Genomic DNA, 6896 nt, shown 5'->3' with positions numbered 1-6896 from the left:
TGTTGTAATTTAATGAAAAATCCTAAATAAATCCTCTTGCATCTTGATTTGAATTAAAATTATCATCCTTTTGGACTCGTTCAACATTAACTGTGAGTTAGATGCCTGAAGTTACTGTCTGCCGCCTGCAGGTCAGGTAACAGCAGGTGAACTGACCCCAGCCCTGCCCTGGTAGTCCAGAATCAAACACTGATCACATCCCAGCAGAGAGAAGAACCACTTTGTCCTTCAGAAAACCAAACTGACTCATAAAGGAAACAGGATTATCTCACCACACAGGCTCTTTTTTTTTTATAACTTGTTTTTAGGACAAATGAGATTTGATGAGTCAGTGACAAATTAAATGACATGTTAAAGCAGATTTTCTTCTGCAGAGACTAATCTCATTTAGCAAAACATCTGACAAGAGAGCCGACTGTTTGTGGTTCAATACGTCTGCTTTCAGATGGAAATGGAGGCGAGGGGCCACACAGCGTTTTCACTTTGATTTCGTTAAAGACAGAATGTGTCTGTCTTTACCACAGCATACAGTCCCAAATCTAAAATCCCACTCCTGAGCTACATGTTTTCATTCTGCTTCTTATAGCCGCTTCTACTTTTTCTTTCCTCCACGAAAAGCTAAATTTTATGTTCCTGATTCTCTTCCTGCAGATTCCCTCTGAGAATGAAATGACTGTATGAACCTATGCATGTTAATGTGTTCATTTCTATGAGTCCTGTCTCCAGCAGGGTCGGGATCAAGGCAACAGTTGACATACTTGTGTTCGCCTGTTGTATTGGCACACTCAAGAATATTGCTAAACACATTCTGCTTTGTAAATAAAACTAGAATTTGACCTTGCGGTTGTTTACCGCCGCCAGCCATAAAGTTGCTGTTTACATCCATGTCTGTCCAGATTCATAATAGGTGTAATGAAGATATGGAGAAGTAGAGGAATTCAGTAAAATTGTAATTTTTTTGCCCATTCTGTTCTTTTGAAGTCCAAAACAAGACAACAAAACAATAATGCATACACTAATATTGACAAAAAATACACACGAATATCTACTAGGATAAAATTATTAGGTGATGACATTTTATATCCAAAAGGTCAAAGGTCAGCTTCACTGTGACATAATAATGCTCAGCTCTCTATCAGTTCTTTGCTCCTCTGTAAATATAGTCTATAAGTGAAGACAGCATGTTTCTATCTAGAAATTATTCACTGGATTCACACATTTAAAGTGATATATTCATTTTGGAAAGAAATACACTGGATACCTTTTATTAAACTCTTTCAAAGTCACAGATCAATACAGTGGTAAGTTCCTTATTAAATTCCCTCAAAGTCTTCACTATATACTCTTCTATAATGCATGAGAAGTTTTTCAAAATGTGTCAGATAGTCGGTTCCTCTGTCGAGACTTCCAAAGCTAAAAAGCCTCTCCACAGGTACGCTATAGTCTGTGTTGACTCGAAGAAAGATTTGATCATGGAAATTTCTCCTGTGAGTCTATCTCAAGACCTGCATCGAGATACTCTGTGACTTCTGTGTCTGCTGAGACAGTAAGCTGTGTCTGTCCCTAAAAATTCACCCTCAGAGTCTCCAGACTGCCTATTTGAAAGCATAACTAAATAACAGAGTACTTGACTTGCAAGACTTATGTTGTGTTGCGTAATATAATTAGTCTAGTACCCCCAGTATTGCTCAAGAATCAACCCATCCCAGAGCGTCAGTGTTTGATGACCTGGGAGTGACACTCAACAGTCATGTTTAAGAAAACAGTCCTACGCAGGGCTCTGGTATGTTGGTTCCCTGATCCTGAATCCAAAACCCGGGATGAAATTTCAAAGTGCCATGAACATCAGCACTGCAAGGTGTGAATTTTGAACTCAGTACATCTGTTTGATATTCTTACACTGAAGTACAAGAACCTTGAAACTCAAAACTGAACTTCAGTTCTAACATTTGTGAGACTTTCTTCTTTTCCTCCACCACATCACAAATGGAAAAAAAAAAGATTTTTTACTCCACTACATTTATTTGATGGCACAAGTTGCTTTGCAGATTTAGATTCTACATTAACATTTATGTACTTCTACTTCAGTAATATTTTAAATGGCAGGACATTTTAATGGGGCATTTTCCGAATCAAAATCAGGTTTATTGCCAAGTAGGTATTCACATATAAGGAATTTGTCTCATTATTTTAGTGCACAACAATATCATCAGGAAAATAAAATAGAAAGAAAGATGAGAAGCCTGCTGCAGTGTGGATATGAATATTTCTCCCACCACTGGAAATAGATGACAAAAAATGTGAACTTACCTATTACCCAGTATCATCCTCTATGTTAAAGACTTAAAGAAAACAACAGAATGAATAATTTACATTTTCTTTCGATATATTGTAAAAAAAAAAAAAAAGTTTTTCTCAGTCTATAGAAGAGAATCATGAGTCAAAGAGACAAACCTTTGGCACACAATAATATGAGGAAGTTTAAACTCCATGAACTAAATTATTACTCCAACAATCCATCTGTACTTGAGTACATTTGCAGGTAAGAAATATCATGAGTTTTCACCACTGACATCCTCACTCTCTCCTATAGCCTCGCTGTATTTGGACTTCTGCTGCCACCTAGTGTCCAAAACCACAACAGCAGCCAGGATACAGTCAATTTCAATCAGTCAGTTTTATTCATTATTATATCATTATTATTATTGTTGTTGTTTTAGCAGCTGCAAAATTAAAGTGATCAACACATTGATGCATCACTTAGTAAAATCCAGTGATTTAATATTTATGATTTTTAACTGGGCCATTCTGAATAATGACTACTTTTATTTTTGGTATTTCACTACTGGTCAAAAGTTTTAGAACACCCCAATTTTTCCACTTTTTTATTGAGAATTATGCAGTTTGATGTCTCATTGTACTCTGAAATGAGAGCATAGAACAAATAAACAATTGAAGTTAAAAAATAAATCATGGAATCAATTTATAAACAAAATGTATTCTAAACTTTTGACTCGTCAAAGTAACCACCTTTGGCAGATATAACACCTGAACACACTCGTGGCATTTTTTCTACAATGGAAATCAAATATGGCACTTGTAGGTTGCTTTGCTTTTACTCTTCTGTCCAGTTCATCCCAAACCAGCTCAATGGAGTTTAAGTCTGGAGACTGTCTTGGTTACTCCATGTTTTCAAGCTTACCATCTTGTTCTTTTTTCCTAAGGTAGCTCTGGCATAGCTTGGACTTATGTTTTGGGTCATTATCTTGCTGTAGGATGAATTCCTGACCTATCAGGTCCATACCAGAGGGTACTGCATGGCGCTGCAGAATGCTGTGGTAGCCGTTTTGGTTAAGGGTAATTCTCAGTCTGTACAAGTCACCGATCCTGGATCCAGCAAAACAGCCCCAGACCATCACGCTTCCTCCTCCATGTTCGACAGTTGATGTCACACACTGAGGAACCATCCTTTCGCCTACTCGATGGCGCACAAAAATCCTGTGTGATGAACCGAAGATTTCAAATTTTGATTCATCAGTCCGTAACGCCTTCTTCCAGTCTTCAGTAGTCCATTGGCAGTGTTTCATGGCCCAGGCAAGCCTCTTTTTCTTATTCTGACATCTTAGCAATGGCTTTCTTGCTGCAACTCGACCTGTCAAACCTACAACTCAAAGTCTTCTCTTCACAGTTGAAACTGAGACTTGTTTACTACGACTACTATTAAGCTGTTTTCCTGTGACCCACCTATCAAACAAGCTGTTGACTCTCAGACACCTGTCTTGTGATTCTGTTGTGGCTTTGGGTCTGCCAGACCTTTTCCTGTCAGAGTTTCCCCCAGTTTCTGAGTGCCTTTTGATGGTGAAGGAAACTGTACTCACTGACACCTTGACTTTCTTCGCTGTTTCTCTGTAGGAAAGACCTTCATTTTTAAGTGTTATGATGGTCTGTTTCTCTTCCATTGTAAATTGCCTTTTTCTCATCATTTTTATAGCAACACACTACTTTCTGCAGAACAATACCGTTCAAATAATGCTCATGAGGGTATGGTACCATAGTGTGTTCAAATACTACTTTTACGCAGACAGAGGGGGTTGTAAAGAATCAAGAAAAGTTGGGACACCTGTAGGAATTGGTAGCAACAACTTTCAAGACTTGATCAGCCATCATTGCTACAGAACACCTTTCAGTTGTGTTGCTTGAATTTAAAAAAAAAAAAAGGAAAAATTTGGGTGTTCTAAAACTTTTGAGCAGTAGTATATATTGATGCCAATACTTTCGTATTTTTACTTAATTTCTTTCTATTATTTCTATGCTGCAGTATTGCTACTTTTAAAAGAGTAAAAAGTCTGAGTACTTCTTCCACCACTGCAGATTTCTACAAAAAACAAAAACAAAAAATCAAACAAACTAATGAACAAACAAACACTGGGTCATATAAGTACAACTGAAAACCTCTAAAATGACTTACTGCACCGGTTACAACCAGACTGACATTTGGGAGATTAGTAATAGTTCAGTTATTATGCCGTTATCGTATCTTTTTCTTTCAATGTGATTGAGTAACTTAAGTCCTTGAATGTCAGAGTGGCAGGAAGTAGTCATTGCTGTAGTCAATGCTGTTATGACTGCTGTAAGAAAGAGGCCAATCCTCAGATGATCTCATAGCAAAACACTGAGAAAGTTTCATTAAAACAAAGCAAAGGCTTTTATCATGATGGGAGCTTTTGATATTTGGACTTTTACTTTGAAAAGCAGAGAGAAGGTTGTCTACCAAGTTATGCAGCAAAGAGACTTTATTCACCACAGGAGTGTGGGCAACCTAAAAGGTCTGATAAGTAAGATCACAGCTGTGGCATCTAAATTTGTTTTTATTGACAGAGTTGTGTTTTTGTGATTTGGGTGAACTGACCCTTTAAGCTAGTTACTGGCTCAGAGCCTCTGCTGAATACAGTAACACGACTCGCCTGGTACATACAGTGTTCATTCATCTGACGTGACTCTGAGACGTCCTTGTTCAGACGACATAACAACCGTTATACGATGCAGACAGAAAGTCAGTCACGACTGCAGCTGGACCCAAACACAGCTCAACACCAGCACCACGCAACGCCGCAAAGTAACTCAGTACATTCACTCAAGTATTGTACTTTAGTACACTTTTGATGTACTTGTTTGTCCTTTTTTGAAGTATTATTATTTTAAGGTTGTTTATTTAGTTCCACTCCACTACATGGCAATTAAAATCAGCTTTAAATAATGAAGTATATGATTTGATAACATTACAATAACAGAGGCCATTCTGCTGCCTCTTGCTGATCCTCATGTTGTTATTTTTATTTAAGTCAAAGATCTGAATACTTCCTCCACCACAGGTACCAGAGCAGAAGCAGCAGCAGCTACTGTTTAAAACTAAAATGATCACTTAAAGTCTCAAATAACTTGGACAAGAAACTTAAAAGGTTTAACTTCTTAAAGTTTGTTGACATAGAGTAGATATTTATAGTGATTTATGCAGTTGTAACAATTACTTCCTAGGTTGCGTGCAGACACACACACACACACACACACACACACACACACACACACACACACACACACACACACACACACACACACACACACACACAACTAAGGTGATAGTTTATGGTGTTGATAATACCATTATTCCCAAACTTCAGTTTTGGACTGTACCCCCGTAGGTACTTTAAAAATACTTTATTTCTCTTTTCTTCTAGTTTCACATAGTCTTGTTTAATTCTGCTGTACCTACATCTAAGTACCAATAGGAGCCAATAAGGATAAGTGTTTTATTGATTTCGGATTCAAACAACAAAATTACACTGCAAATTGTGGGCTGTATTATAACGTGTCATCGGATTTTCTTTCACAACTTCCCTTACTTCCAGTGTGCATCATGCAGAAGAAAGTCTTGCTTTTGTGGTCTTAAAAAACAGTTTTTAATTTTATTGTTTGTTTTTTTTAAGTTGTTGAACGGATGCAGTTTGTCTGCATCTTGTCTGGGAATGAAAATAACTTTTTAAATCTCAGTGAACCTATGCAAAATAAAGTTGACGTGCCTGTGTGCTCAGTTTAGCTCGGTTGGTGTTGGGATGCTTGTTCACCAGGAAGCGTTGGCAGGAAATGTTGCAAGATGTTGACAGCCCTGCACCTCCACCCACGGAGCCCAGAGAGTGATCGATGCCCTCCTGCTGTGGTAACATGTTTTCTTCCTCTATGTTTCTGTGTTTTAAAGGAGAGGCCAGATTCACCATAATTTATTCTTTCATCTGACAGGGAGGAAAAACAGAGAGAGAAACACGTCAGCAGACACACAGCAGCAGCAGCAGCAGGAGCAACAAGGCAGAAGAGTTCGCCTACACTTAAATGAGTTTTTGTCAGTTTTCACTCAATTTTTAATTAGTTTTTTTTTCTTTTTGAAATTCAGAGTAACCATCACACAAATATAGATGCATAACAATTCAACTATTTTAATTATGTACTACACATGAGCAGCTTTATTCCAAAATTATATTGTCATTGTTCGACAATGACTTTATGAAAAGGCTCATAGTGGAATAAAAGGTTTTATTTATTCCTGCAAAAGTGATGCGTTACTTTCTTGGGTGACACATTGATCGCAGCTTTACAGACGCAAATGTAGATAAAATTTTGCTTCCAGCGAGAACATTTCTTTGTTCACTGAAAGATGATGTTAATGCATAAATAAATGCATAAACAGTATAAATGGATATACATTTTGTGCAGATTATTTTACAGACAAGATCCTCGACCTCAGTTTTTTTTCAAAACTCTTTTGTCAGTGATGGATGTTGTCAGTTGAGCTCCACCCAATGATTTTAAGAACTGAAACAGGAAGTGAAATTGTCCTAATGTAT

This window comes from Lutjanus erythropterus, chromosome 10 (genome assembly GCF_056507025.1).
Source record: "Lutjanus erythropterus isolate fLutEry1 chromosome 10, fLutEry1.hap2, whole genome shotgun sequence".
NCBI classification, from domain to species: domain Eukaryota; kingdom Metazoa; phylum Chordata; class Actinopteri; order Lutjaniformes; family Lutjanidae; genus Lutjanus; species Lutjanus erythropterus.
The sequence above is the reverse complement of the archived record's forward strand: the minus strand, read 5'-3'. Positions refer to the sequence as shown.